Source organism: Phalangium opilio, unplaced genomic scaffold (assembly GCF_054372755.1).
Source record: "Phalangium opilio isolate 3A_F unplaced genomic scaffold, DU_Popi_V2 ptg000017l_1, whole genome shotgun sequence".
Lineage (NCBI taxonomy): Eukaryota > Metazoa > Arthropoda > Arachnida > Opiliones > Phalangiidae > Phalangium > Phalangium opilio.
The window spans coordinates 10071259-10084103 of NW_028324151.1; the positions used below are offsets into that span (position 1 = coordinate 10071259).

Consider the following 12845-nt stretch of genomic DNA (forward strand, 5'->3'; position numbering starts at 1 on the left):
TGCCGTGACCAGGATTCGAACCTGGGTTATTGCGGCCACAACGCAAGGTACTAACCACTATACGATCACGGCTGTGCCCCTCTCTGTAATTCTCTCATGTAAAACACTTTTGTTTGAGTAGGAAAAAACAAAGATTAATAATAGAACCAAGGGTCTTTTAATGCCGTGACCAGGATTCGAACCTGGGTTATTGTGGCCACAACGCAAGGTACTAACCACTATACGATCACGGCTGTGCCCCTCTCTGTAGCACTCTCATGAAAAACACTTTTGTTTGAGTAGGAAAAAACAAAGATTAATAATAAAACCAAGGGTCTTTTAATGCCGTGACCAGGATTCGAACCTGGGTTATTGCGGCCACAATGCAAGGTACTAACCACTAAACGATCACGGCTGTGCCCCTCTCTGTAATTCTCTTATGTAAAACACTTTTGTTTGAGTAGGAAAAAACAAAGATTAATAACAGAACCAAGGGTCTTTTAATGCCGTGACCAGGATTCGAACCTGGGTTATTGCGGCCACAACGCAAGGTACTAATCACGGCTGTGCCCCTCTCTGTAATTCTCTTACGAAAAACACTTTTGTTTGAGTAGGAAAAAACAAAGATTAATAATAAAACCAAGGGTCTTTTATTGCCGTGACCAGGATTCGAACCTGGGTTATTGCGGCCACAACGCAAGGTACTAACCATTATACGATCACGGCTGTGCCCCTCTCTGTAGCACTCTCATGAAAAACACTTTTGTTTGATTAGGAAAAAACAAAGATTAATAATAAAACCAAGGGTCTTTTAATACCGTGACCAGGATTCGAACCTGGGTTATTGCGGCCACAACGCAAGGTACTAACCACTATACGATCACATCTGCGCCCCTCTCTGTAATTCTCTTATGAAAAACACTTTTGTTTGAGTAGGAAAAAACAAAGATTAATAATAAAACCAAGGGTCTTTTAATGCCGTGACCAGGATTCGAACCTGGGTTATTGCGGCCACAACGCAAGGTACTAACCACTATACGATCACGGCTGTGCCCCTCTCTGTAATTCTCTCATGTAAAACACTTTTGTTTGAGTAGGAAAAAACAAAGATTAATAATAGAACCAAGGGTCTTTTAATGCCGTGACCAGGATTCGAACCTGGGTTATTGTGGCCACAACGCAAGGTACTAACCACTATACGATCACGGCTGTGCCCCTCTCTGTAGCACTCTCATGAAAAACACTTTTGTTTGAGTAGGAAAAAACAAAGATTAATAATAAAACCAAGGGTCTTTTAATGCCGTGACCAGGATTCGAACCTGGGTTATTGCGGCCACAACGCAAGGTACTAACCACTAAACGATCACGGCTTTGCCCCTCTCTGTAATTCTCTTATGTAAAACACTTTTGTTTGAGTAGGAAAAAACAAAGATTAATAACAGAACCAAGGGTCTTTTAATGCCGTGACCAGGATTCGAACCTGGGTTATTGTGGCCACAACGCAAGGTACTAACCACTGTACGATCACGGCTGTGCCTCTCTCTGTAATTCTCTCATGAAAAACACTTTTGTTTGAGTAGGAAAAAACAAAGATTAATAATAAAACCAAGGGTCTTTTAATGCCGTGACCAGGATTCGAACCTGGGTTATTGCGGCCACAATGCAAGGTACTAACCACTAAACGATCACGGCTGTGCCCCTCTCTGTAATTCTCTTATGTAAAACACTTTTGTTTGAGTAGGAAAAAACAAAGATTAATAACAGAACCAAGGGTCTTTTAATGCCGTGACCAGGATTCGAACCTGGGTTATTGCGGCCACAACGCAAGGTACTAATCACGGCTGTGCCCCTCTCTGTAATTCTCTTACGAAAAACACTTTTGTTTGAGTAGGAAAAAACAAAGATTAATAATAAAACCAAGGGTCTTTTAATGCCGTGACCAGGATTCGAACTTGGGTTATTGCGGCCACAACGCAAGGTACTATCCACTATACGATCGCGGCTGTGCCCCTCTCTGTAATTCTCTTGTGAAAAACACTTTTGTTTGAGTAGGAAAAAACAAAGATTAATAGTAAAACCAAGGGTCTTTTAATGCCGTGACCAGGATTCTAACCTAGGTTATTGCGCCACAACTCAAGGTACTAACCACTATACGATCACGGCTGTGCCCCTCTCTGTAGCACTCTCATGAAAAACACTTTTGTTTGAGTAGCAAAAAACAAAGATTAATAATAAAACCAAGGGTCTTTTAATGCCGTGACCAGGATTCGAACCTGGGTTATTGCGGCCACAACGCAAGGTACTAACCACTATACGATCACGGCTGCGCCCCTCTCTGTAATTCTCTTATGAAAAACACTTTTGTTTGAGTAGGAAAAAACAAAGATTAATAATAAAACCAAGGGTCTTTTAATGCCGTGACCAGGATTCGAACCTGGGTTATTGCGGCCACAACGCAAGGTACTAACCACTATACGATCACGGCTGTGCCCCTCTCTGTAATTCTCTCATGTAAAACACTTTTGTTTGAGTAGGAAAAAACAAAGATTAATAATAGAACCAAGGGTCTTTTAATGCCGAGACCAGGATTCGAACCTGGGTTATTGTGGCCACAACGCAAGGTACTAACCACTATACGATCACGGCTGTGCCCCTCTCTGTAGCACTCTCATGAAAAACACTTTTGTTTGATTAGGAAAAAACAAAGATTAATAATAAAACCAAGGGTCTTTTAATGCCGTGACCAGGATTCGAACCTGGGTTATTGCGGCCACAACGCAAGGTACTATCCACTATACGATCACGGCTGTGCCCCTCTCTGTAACTCTATTATGAAAAACACCTTTGTTTGAGTAGGAAAAAACAAAGATTAATAATAAAACCAAGGGTCTTTTATTGCCGTGACCAGGATTCGAACCTGGGTTATTGCGGCCACAACGCAAGGTACTAACCATTATACGATCACGGCTGTGCCCCTCTCTGTAGCACTCTCATGAAAAACACTTTTGTTTGATTAGGAAAAAACAAAGATTAATAATAAAACCAAGGGTCTTTTAATGCCGTGACCAGGATTCGAACCTGGGTTATTGCGGCCACAACGCAAGGTACTAACCACTATACGATCACGGCTGCGCCCCTCTCTGTAATTCTCTTATGAAAAACACTTTTGTTTGAGTAGGAAAAAACAAAGATTAATAATAAAACCAAGGGTCTTTTAATGCCGTGACCAGGATTCGAACCTGGGTTATTGCGGCCACAACGCAAGGTACTAACCACTATACGATCACGGCTGTGCCCCTCTCTGTAATTCTCTCATGTAAAACACTTTTGTTTGAGTAGGAAAAAACAAAGATTAATAATAGAACCAAGGGTCTTTTAATGCCGTGACCAGGATTCGAACCTGGGTTATTGTGGCCACAACGCAAGGTACTAACCACTATACGATCACGGCTGTGCCCCTCTCTGTAGCACTCTCATGAAAAACACTTTTGTTTGAGTAGGAAAAAACAAAGATTAATAATAAAACCAAGGGTCTTTTAATGCCGTGACCAGGATTCGAACCTGGGTTATTGCGGCCACAACGCAAGGTACTAACCACTAAACGATCACGGCTTTGCCCCTCTCTGTAATTCTCTTATGTAAAACACTTTTGTTTGAGTAGGAAAAAACAAAGATTAATAACAGAACCAAGGGTCTTTTAATGCCGTGACCAGGATTCGAACCTGGGTTATTGTGGCCACAACGCAAGGTACTAACCACTATACGATCACGGCTGTGCCCCTCTCTGTAATTCTCTCATGAAAAACACTTTTGTTTGAGTAGGAAAAAACAAAGATTAATAATAAAACCAAGGGTCTTTTAATGCCGTGACCAGGATTCGAACCTGGGTTATTGCGGCCACAATGCAAGGTACTAACCACTAAACGATCACGGCTGTGCCCCTCTCTGTAATTCTCTTATGTAAAACACTTTTGTTTGAGTAGGAAAAAACAAAGATTAATAACAGAACCAAGGGTCTTTTAATGCCGTGACCAGGATTCGAACCTGGGTTATTGCGGCCACAACGCAACGTACTAATCACGGCTGTGCCCCTCTCTGTAATTCTCTTACGAAAAACACTTTTGTTTGAGTAGGAAAAAACAAAGATTAATAATAAAACCAAGGGTCTTTTAATGCCGTGACCAGGATTCGAACTTGGGTTATTGCGGCCACAACGCAAGGTACTATCCACTATACGATCGCGGCTGTGCCCCTCTCTGTAATTCTCTTGTGAAAAACACTTTTGTTTGAGTAGGAAAAAACAAAGATTAATAGTAAAACCAAGGGTCTTTTAATGCCGTGACCAGGATTCTAACCTAGGTTATTGCGCCACAACTCAAGGTACTAACCACTATACGATCACGGCTGTGCCCCTCTCTGTAGCACTCTCATGAAAAACACTTTTGTTTGAGTAGCAAAAAACAAAGATTAATAATAAAACCAAGGGTCTTTTAATGCCGTGACCAGGATTCGAACCTGGGTTATTGCGGCCACAACGCAAGGTACTAACCACTATACGATCACGGCTGCGCCCCTCTCTGTAATTCTTTTATGAAAAACACTTTTGTTTGAGTAGGAAAAAACAAAGATTAATAATAGAACCAAGGGTCTTTTAATGCCGTGACCAGGATTCGAACCTGGGTTATTGTGGCCACAACGCAAGGTACTAACCACTATACGATCACGGCTGTGCCCCTCTCTGTAATTCTCTTATGTAAAACACTTTTGTTTGAGTAGGAAAAAACAAAGATTAATAACAGAACCAAGGGTCTTTTAATGTCGTGACCAGGATTCGAACCTGGGTTATTGTGGCCACAACGCAAGGTACTAACCACTATACGATCACGGCTGTGCCCCTCTCTGTAATTCTCTTTTGAAAAACACTTTCGTTTGAGTAGGAAAAAACAAAGATTAGTAATAAAAGCAAGGGTCTTTTAATGCCGTGACCAGGATTCGAACTTGGGTTATTGCGGCCACAACGCAAGGAACTAACCACTATACGATCACGGCTGTGCCCTCTCTGTAATTCTCTTATGTAAAACACTTTTGTTTGAGTAGGAAAGAACATAGATTAATAATAGAACCAAGGGTCTTTTAAAGCCGTGACCAGGATTCGAACCTGGATTATTGTGGCCACAACGCAAGGTACTAACCACTATACGATCACGGCTGTGCCCCTCTCTGTAATTCTCTCATGAAAAACACTTTTGTTTCAGTAGGAAAAAACAAACAATAATAAAACCAAGGGTCTTTTAATGCCGTGACCAGGATTCGAACCTTGGTTGTTGCGGCCACAACGCAAGGTACTAATCACGGCTGTGCCCCTCTCTGTAATTCTCTTACGAAAAACACTTTTGTTTGAGTAGGAAAAGACAAAGATTAATAATAAAACCAAGGGTCTTTTAATGTCGTGACCAGGATTCGAACCTGGGTTATTGCGGCCACAACGCAAGGTACTATCCACTATACGATCACGGCTGTGCCCCTCTCTGTAACTCTATTATGAAAAACACCTTTGTTTGAGTAGGAAAAAACAAAGATTAATAATAAAACCAAGGGTCTTTTAATGCCGTGACCAGGATTCGAACCTGGGTTATTGCGGCCACAACGCAAGTTACTAACCACTATACGATCACGGCTGCGCCCCTCTCTGTAATTCTCTTATGAAAAACACTTTTGTTTGAGTAGGAAAAAACAAAGATTAATAATAAAACCAAGGGTCTTTTAATGCCGTGACCAGGATTCGAACCTGGGTTATTGCGGCCACAACGCAAGGTACTAACCACTATACGATCACGGCTGTGCCCCTCTCTGTAATTCTCTCATGTAAAACACTTTTGTTTGAGTAGGAAAAAACAAAGATTAATAACAGAACCAAGGGTCTTTTAATGCCGTGACCAGGATTCGAACCTGGGTTATTGCGGCCACAACGCAAGGTACTAATCACGGCTGTGCCCCTCTCTGTAATTCTCTTACGAAAAACACTTTTGTTTGAGTAGGAAAAAACAAAGATTAATAATAAAACCAAGGGTCTTTTAATGCCGTGACCAGGATTCGAACTTGGGTTATTGCGGCCACAACGCAAGGTACTATCCACTATACGATCGCGGCTGTGCCCCTCTCTGTAATTCTCTTGTGAAAAACACTTTTGTTTGAGTAGGAAAAAACAAAGATTAATAGTAAAACCAAGGGTCTTTTAATGCCGTGACCAGGATTCGAACCTAGGTTATTGCGCCACAACTCAAGGTACTAACCACTATACGATCACGGCTGTGCCCCTCTCTGTAGCACTCTCATGAAAAACACTTTTGTTTGAGTAGCAAAAAACAAAGATTAATAATAAAACCAAGGGTCTTTTAATGCCGTGACCAGGATTCGAACCTGGGTTATTGCGGCCACAACGCAAGGTACTAACCACTATACGATCACGGCTGCGCCCCTCTCTGTAATTCTCTTATGAAAAACACTTTTGTTTGAGTAGGAAAAAACAAAGATTAATAATAAAACCAAGGGTCTTTTAATGCCGTGACCAGGATTCGAACCTGCGTTATTGCGGCCACAACGCAAGGTACTAACCACTATACGATCACGGCTGTGCCCCTCTCTGTAATTCTCTCATGTAAAACACTTTTGTTTGAGTAGGAAAAAACAAAGATTAATAATAGAACCAAGGGTCTTTTAATGCCGTGACCAGGATTCGAACCTGGGTTATTGTGGCCACAACGCAAGGTACTAACCACTATACGATCACGGCTGTGCCCCTCTCTGTAGCACTCTCATGAAAAACACTTTTGTTTGAGTAGGGAAAAACAAAGATTAATAATAAAACCAAGGGTCTTTTAATGCCGTGACCAGGATTCGAACCTGGGTTATTACGGCCACAACGCAAGGTACTAACCACTATACGATCACGGCTGTGCCCCTCTCTGTAATTCTCTTATGTAAAACACTTTTGTTTGAGTAGGAAAAAACAAAGATTAATAACAGAACCAAGGGTCTTTTAATGCCGTGACCAGGATTCGAACCTGGGTTATTGTGGCCACAACGCAAGGTACTAACCACTATACGATCACGGCTGTGCCCCTCTCTGTAATTCTCTTTTGAAAAACACTTTCGTTTGAGTAGGAAAAAACAAAGATTAGTAATAAAAGCAAGGGTCTTTTAATGCCGTGACCAGGATTCGAACCTGGGTTATTGCGGCCACAATTCAAGGTACTAACCACTATACGATCACGGCTGTGCCCCTCTCTGTAATTCTCTCATGTAAAACACTTTTGTTTGAGTAGGAAAAAACAAAGATTAATAATAGAACCAAGGGTCTTTTAATGCCGTGACCAGGATTCGAACCTGGGTTATTGTGGCCACAACGCAAGGTACTAACCACTATACGATCACGGCTGTGCCCCTCTCTGTAGCACTCTCATGAAAAACACTTTTGTTTGAGTAGGGAAAAACAAAGATTAATAATAAAACCAAGGGTCTTTTAATGCCGTGACCAGGATTCGAACCTGGGTTATTACGGCCACAACGCAAGGTACTAACCACTATACGATCACGGCTGTGCCCCTCTCTGTAATTCTCTTATGTAAAACACTTTTGTTTGAGTAGGAAAAAACAAAGATTAATAACAGAACCAAGGGTCTTTTAATGCCGTGACCAGGATTCGAACCTGGGTTATTGTGGCCACAACGCAAGGTACTAACCACTATACGATCACGGCTGTGCCCCTCTCTGTAATTCTCTTTTGAAAAACACTTTCGTTTGAGTAGGAAAAAACAAAGATTAGTAATAAAAGCAAGGGTCTTTTAATGCCGTGACCAGGATTCGAACTTGGGTTATTGCGGCCACAACGCAAGGAACTAACCACTATACGATCACGGCTGTGCCCTCTCTGTAATTCTCTTATGTAAAACACTTTTGTTTGAGTAGGAAAAAACATAGATTAATAATAGAACCAAGGGTCTTTTAAAGCCGTGACCAGGATTCGAACCTGGGTTATTGTGGCCACAACGCAAGGTACTAACCACTATACGATCACGGCTGTGCCCCTCTCTGTAATTCTCTCATGAAAAACACTTTTGTTTCAGTAGGAAAAAACAGACAATAATAAAACCAAGGGTCTTTTAATGCCGTGACCAGGATTCGAACCTTGGTTGTTGCGGCCACAACGCAAGGTACTAATCACGGCTGTGCCCCTCTCTGTAATTCTCTTACGAAAAACACTTTTGTTTGAGTAGGAAAAGACAAAGATTAATAATAAAACCAAGGGTCTTTTAATGTCGTGACCAGGATTCGAACCTGGGTTATTGCGGCCACAACGCAAGGTACTATCCACTATACGATCACGGCTGTGCCCCTCTCTGTAACTCTATTATGAAAAACACCTTTGTTTGAGTAGGAAAAAACAAAGATTAATAATAAAACCAAGGGTCTTTTAATGCCGTGACCAGGATTCGAACCTGGGTTATTGCGGCCACAACGCAAGGTACTAACCACTATACGATCACGGCTGCGCCCCTCTCTGTAATTCTCTTATGAAAAACACTTTTGTTTGAGTAGGAAAAAACAAAGATTAATAATAAAACCAAGGGTCTTTTAAATCCGTGACCAGGATTCGAACCTGGGTTATTGCGGCCACAACGCAAGGTACTAACCACTATACGATCACGGCTGTGCCCCTCTCTGTAATTCTCTCATGTAAAACACTTTTGTTTGAGTAGGAAAAAACAAAGATTAATAATAGAACCAAGGGTCTTTCAATGCCGTGACCAGGATTCGAACCTGGGTTATTGTGGCCACAACGCAAGGTACTAACCACTATACGATCACGGCTGTGCCCCTCTCTGTAGCACTCTCATGAAAAACACTTTTGTTTGAGTAGGAAAAAACAAAGATTAATAATAAAACCAAGGGTCTTTTAATGCCGTGACCAGGATTCGAACCTGGGTTATTGCGGCCACAATGCAAGGTACTAACCACTAAACGATCACGGCTGTGCCCCTCTCTGTAATTCTCTTATGTAAAACACTTTTGTTTGAGTAGGAAAAAACAAAGATTAATAACAGAACCAAGGGTCTTTTAATGCCGTGACCAGGATTCGAACCTGGGTTATTGCGGCCACAACGCAAGGTACTAATCACGGCTGTGCCCCTCTCTGTAATTCTCTTACGAAAAACACTTTTGTTTGAGTAGGAAAAAACAAAGATTAATAATAAAACCAAGGGTCTTTTAATGCCGTGACCAGGATTCGAACCTGGGTTATAGCGGCCACAACGCAAGGTACTATCCACTATACGATCGCGGCTGTGCCCCTCTCTGTAATTCTCTTGTGAAAAACACTTTTGTTTGAGTAGGAAAAAACAAAGATTAATAGTAAAACCAAGGGTCTTTTAATGCCGTGACCAGGATTCGAACCTAGGTTATTGCGTAACAACTCAAGGTACTAACCACTATACGATCACGGCTGTGCCCCTCTCTGTAGCACTCTCATGAAAAACACTTTTGTTTGAGTAGCAAAAAACAAAGATTAATAATAAAACCAAGGGTCTTTTAATGCCGTGACCAGGATTCGAACCTGGGTTATTGCGGCCACAACGCAAGGTACTAACCACTATACGATCACGGCTGCGCCCCTCTCTGTAATTCTCTTATGAAAAACACTTTTGTTTGAGTAGGAAAAAACAAAGATTAATAATAAAACCAAGGGTCTTTTAATGCCGTGACCAGGATTCGAACCTGGGTTATTGCGGCCACAACGCAAGGTACTAACCACTATACGATCACGGCTGTGCCCCTCTCTGTAAATCTCTCATGTAAAACACTTTTGTTTGAGTAGGAAAAAACAAAGATTAATAATAGAACCAAGGGTCTTTTAATGCCGTGACCAGGATTCGAACCTGGGTTATTGTGGCCACAACGCAAGGTACTAACCACTATACGATCACGGCTGTGCCCCTCTCTGTAGCACTCTCATGAAAAACACTTTTGTTTGAGTAGGTAAAAACAAAGATTAATAATAAAACCAAGGGTCTTTTAATGCCGTGACCAGGATTCGAACCTGGGTTATTACGGCCACAACGCAAGGTACTAACCACTATACGATCACGGCTGTGCCCCTCTCTGTAATTCTCTTATGTAAAACACTTTTGTTTGAGTAGGAAAAAACAAAGATTAATAACAGAACCAAGGGTCTTTTAATGCCGTGACCAGGATTCGAACCTGGGTTATTGTGGCCACAACGCAAGGTACTAACCACTATACGATCACGGCTGTGCCCCTCTCTGTAATTCTCTCATGAAAAACACTTTTGTTTCAGTAGGAAAAAACAAAGATTAATAACAGAACCAAGGGTCTTTTTATGCCGTGACCAGGATTCGAACCTGGGTTATTGCGGCCACAACGCAAGGTACTAATCACGGCTGTGCCCCTCTCTGTAATTCTCTTACGAAAAACACTTTTGTTTGAGTAGGAAAAAACAAAGATTAATAATAAAACCAAGGGTCTTTTAATGCCGTGACCAGGATTCGAACCTGGGTTATTGCGGCCACAACGCAAGGTACTATCCACTATACGAGCGCGGCTGTGCCCCTCTCTGTAATTCTCTTGTGAAAAACACTTTTGTTTGAGTAGGAAAAACAAAGATTAATAGTAAAACCAAGGGTCTTTTAATGCCGTGACCAGGATTCGAACCTAGGTTATTGCGCCACAACTCAAGGTACTAACCACTATACGATCACGGCTGTGCCCCTCTCTGTAACTCTAATATGAAAAACACCTTTGTTTGAGTAGCAAAAAACAAAGATTAATAATAAAACCAAGGGTCTTTTATTGCCGTGACCAGGATTTGAACCTGGGTTATTGCGGCCAAAATGCAAGGTGCTAACCACTATACGATCACGGCTGTTCCCCTCTCTTAAACTCCATTATGAAAAACACATTTGTTTGAGTAGGAAAAAACAAAGATTAATAATAAAACCTAGGGTCTTTTATTGCCGTGACCAGGATTCGAACCTGGGTTATTGCGGCCACAACGCAAGGTACTAACCACTATACGATCACGGCTGTGCCCCTCTCTGTAATTCTCTTATGTAAAACACTTTTGTTTGAGTAGGAAAAAACAAAGATTAATAACAGAACCAAGGGTCTTTTAATGCCGTGACCAGGATTCGAACCTGGGTTATTGTGGCCACAACGCAAGGTACTAACCACTATACGATCACGGCTGTGCCCCTCTCTGTAATTCTCTCATGAAAAACACTTTTGTTTCAGTAGGAAAAAACAAAGATTAATAACAGAACCAAGGGTCTTTTTATGCCGTGACCAGGATTCGAACCTCGGTTATTGCGGCCACAACGCAAGGTACTAATCACGGCTGTGCCCCTCTCTGTAATTCTCTTACGAAAAACACTTTTGTTTGAGTAGGAAAAAACAAAGATTAATAATAAAACCAAGGGTCTTTTAATGCCGTGACCAGGATTCGAACCTGGGTTATTGCGGCCACAACGCAAGGTACTATCCACTATACGATCGCGGCTGTGCCCCTCTCTGTAATACTCTTGTGAAAAACACTTTTGTTTGAGTAGGAAAAAACAAAGATTAATAGTAAAACCAAGGGTCTTTTAATGCCGTGACCAGGAATCGAACCTGGGTTATTGCGGCCAAAATGCAAGGTGCTAACCACTATACGATCACGGCTGTTCCCCTCTCTTAAACTCCATTATGAAAAACACATTTGTTTGAGTAGGAAAAAACAAAGATTAATAATAAAACCAAGGGTCTTTTATTGCCGTGACCAGGATTTGAACCTGGGTTATTGCGGCCAAAATGCAAGGTGCTAACCACTATACGATCACGACTGTTCCCCTCTCTTAAACTCCATTATGAAAAACACATTTGTTTGAGTAGGAAAAAACAAAGATTAATAATAAAACCTAGGGTCTTTTATTGCCGTGACCAGGATTCGAACCTGGGTTATTGCGGCCACAACGCAAGGTACTAACCACTATACGATCACGGCTGTGCCCCTCTCTCTAATTCTCTCATGAAATACACTTTTGTTTGAGTAGGAAAAAACAAAGATTAGTAATGAAACCAAGGGTCTTTTAATGCCGTGACCAGGATTCGAACCTGGGTTATTGCGGCCACAACTCAAGGTACAAACCACTATACGATCACGGCTGGGCCCCTCTCTGTAATTCTCTTATGTAAAACACTTTTGTTTGAGTAGGAAAAAACAAAGATTAATAATAGAACCAAGCGTCTTTTAATGCCGTGACCAGGATTCGAACCTGGGTTATTGTGGCCACAACGCAAGGTACTAACCACTATACGATCACGGCTGTGCCCCTCTCTGTAATTCTCTCATGAAAAACACTTTTGTTTCAGTAGGAAAAAACAAACAATAATAAAACCAAGGGTCTTTTAATGCCGTGACCAGGATTCGAACCTGGGTTATTGCGGCCACAACGCAAGGTACTAACCACTATACGATCACGGCTGTGCCCCTCTCTCTAATTCTCTCATGAAATACACTTTTGTTTGAGTAGGAAAAAACAAAGATTAGTAATGAAACCAAGGGTCTTTTAATGCCGTGACCAGGATTCGAACCTGGGTTATTGCGGCCACAACTCAAGGTACAAACCACTATACGATCACGGCTGGGCCCCTCTCTGTAATTCTCTTATGTAAAACACTTTTGTTTGAGTAGGAAAAGACAAAGATTAATAATAAAACCAAGGGTCTTTTAATGTCGTGACCAGGATTCGAACCTGGGTTATTGCGGCCACAACGCAAGGTACTAACCACTATACGATCACGGCTGTGCCCCT

The 12845-nt window shown here is 41.7% G+C and overlaps 20 non-coding genes across 20 annotated transcripts; all 20 read right to left on the bottom strand.

Annotated features, from left to right (window-relative positions):
* TRNAH-GUG (transfer RNA histidin (anticodon GUG)) lies at positions 1-72 on the bottom strand. Its single transcript has one exon. It is a non-coding gene; the product is annotated as a tRNA-His (tRNA).
* Positions 73-633: 561 nt separating this feature from the next.
* On the bottom strand, positions 634-705 carry TRNAH-GUG (transfer RNA histidin (anticodon GUG)). Its single transcript has one exon. It is a non-coding gene; the product is annotated as a tRNA-His (tRNA).
* Positions 706-955: 250 nt separating this feature from the next.
* On the bottom strand, positions 956-1027 carry TRNAH-GUG (transfer RNA histidin (anticodon GUG)). The gene has a single exon. It is a non-coding gene; the product is annotated as a tRNA-His (tRNA).
* A 411-nt stretch (positions 1028-1438) lies between these two features.
* TRNAH-GUG (transfer RNA histidin (anticodon GUG)) lies at positions 1439-1510 on the bottom strand. Its single transcript has one exon. It is a non-coding gene; the product is annotated as a tRNA-His (tRNA).
* A 721-nt stretch (positions 1511-2231) lies between these two features.
* On the bottom strand, positions 2232-2303 carry TRNAH-GUG (transfer RNA histidin (anticodon GUG)). The gene has a single exon. It is a non-coding gene; the product is annotated as a tRNA-His (tRNA).
* Positions 2304-2392: 89 nt separating this feature from the next.
* On the bottom strand, positions 2393-2464 carry TRNAH-GUG (transfer RNA histidin (anticodon GUG)). Its single transcript has one exon. It is a non-coding gene; the product is annotated as a tRNA-His (tRNA).
* A 250-nt stretch (positions 2465-2714) lies between these two features.
* Positions 2715-2786, bottom strand: TRNAH-GUG (transfer RNA histidin (anticodon GUG)). Its single transcript has one exon. It is a non-coding gene; the product is annotated as a tRNA-His (tRNA).
* An 89-nt stretch (positions 2787-2875) lies between these two features.
* Positions 2876-2947, bottom strand: TRNAH-GUG (transfer RNA histidin (anticodon GUG)). The gene has a single exon. It is a non-coding gene; the product is annotated as a tRNA-His (tRNA).
* An 89-nt stretch (positions 2948-3036) lies between these two features.
* On the bottom strand, positions 3037-3108 carry TRNAH-GUG (transfer RNA histidin (anticodon GUG)). Its single transcript has one exon. It is a non-coding gene; the product is annotated as a tRNA-His (tRNA).
* An 89-nt stretch (positions 3109-3197) lies between these two features.
* TRNAH-GUG (transfer RNA histidin (anticodon GUG)) lies at positions 3198-3269 on the bottom strand. Its single transcript has one exon. It is a non-coding gene; the product is annotated as a tRNA-His (tRNA).
* A 1204-nt stretch (positions 3270-4473) lies between these two features.
* Positions 4474-4545, bottom strand: TRNAH-GUG (transfer RNA histidin (anticodon GUG)). Its single transcript has one exon. It is a non-coding gene; the product is annotated as a tRNA-His (tRNA).
* A 1201-nt stretch (positions 4546-5746) lies between these two features.
* On the bottom strand, positions 5747-5818 carry TRNAH-GUG (transfer RNA histidin (anticodon GUG)). The gene has a single exon. It is a non-coding gene; the product is annotated as a tRNA-His (tRNA).
* A 560-nt stretch (positions 5819-6378) lies between these two features.
* TRNAH-GUG (transfer RNA histidin (anticodon GUG)) lies at positions 6379-6450 on the bottom strand. The gene has a single exon. It is a non-coding gene; the product is annotated as a tRNA-His (tRNA).
* A 2006-nt stretch (positions 6451-8456) lies between these two features.
* TRNAH-GUG (transfer RNA histidin (anticodon GUG)) lies at positions 8457-8528 on the bottom strand. The gene has a single exon. It is a non-coding gene; the product is annotated as a tRNA-His (tRNA).
* A 1043-nt stretch (positions 8529-9571) lies between these two features.
* On the bottom strand, positions 9572-9643 carry TRNAH-GUG (transfer RNA histidin (anticodon GUG)). The gene has a single exon. It is a non-coding gene; the product is annotated as a tRNA-His (tRNA).
* Positions 9644-9732: 89 nt separating this feature from the next.
* On the bottom strand, positions 9733-9804 carry TRNAH-GUG (transfer RNA histidin (anticodon GUG)). Its single transcript has one exon. It is a non-coding gene; the product is annotated as a tRNA-His (tRNA).
* Positions 9805-11007: 1203 nt separating this feature from the next.
* TRNAH-GUG (transfer RNA histidin (anticodon GUG)) lies at positions 11008-11079 on the bottom strand. Its single transcript has one exon. It is a non-coding gene; the product is annotated as a tRNA-His (tRNA).
* Positions 11080-11962: 883 nt separating this feature from the next.
* On the bottom strand, positions 11963-12034 carry TRNAH-GUG (transfer RNA histidin (anticodon GUG)). The gene has a single exon. It is a non-coding gene; the product is annotated as a tRNA-His (tRNA).
* Positions 12035-12442: 408 nt separating this feature from the next.
* TRNAH-GUG (transfer RNA histidin (anticodon GUG)) lies at positions 12443-12514 on the bottom strand. Its single transcript has one exon. It is a non-coding gene; the product is annotated as a tRNA-His (tRNA).
* Positions 12515-12764: 250 nt separating this feature from the next.
* Positions 12765-12836, bottom strand: TRNAH-GUG (transfer RNA histidin (anticodon GUG)). Its single transcript has one exon. It is a non-coding gene; the product is annotated as a tRNA-His (tRNA).
* Between the last annotated feature and the right edge of the window lie 9 nt (positions 12837-12845).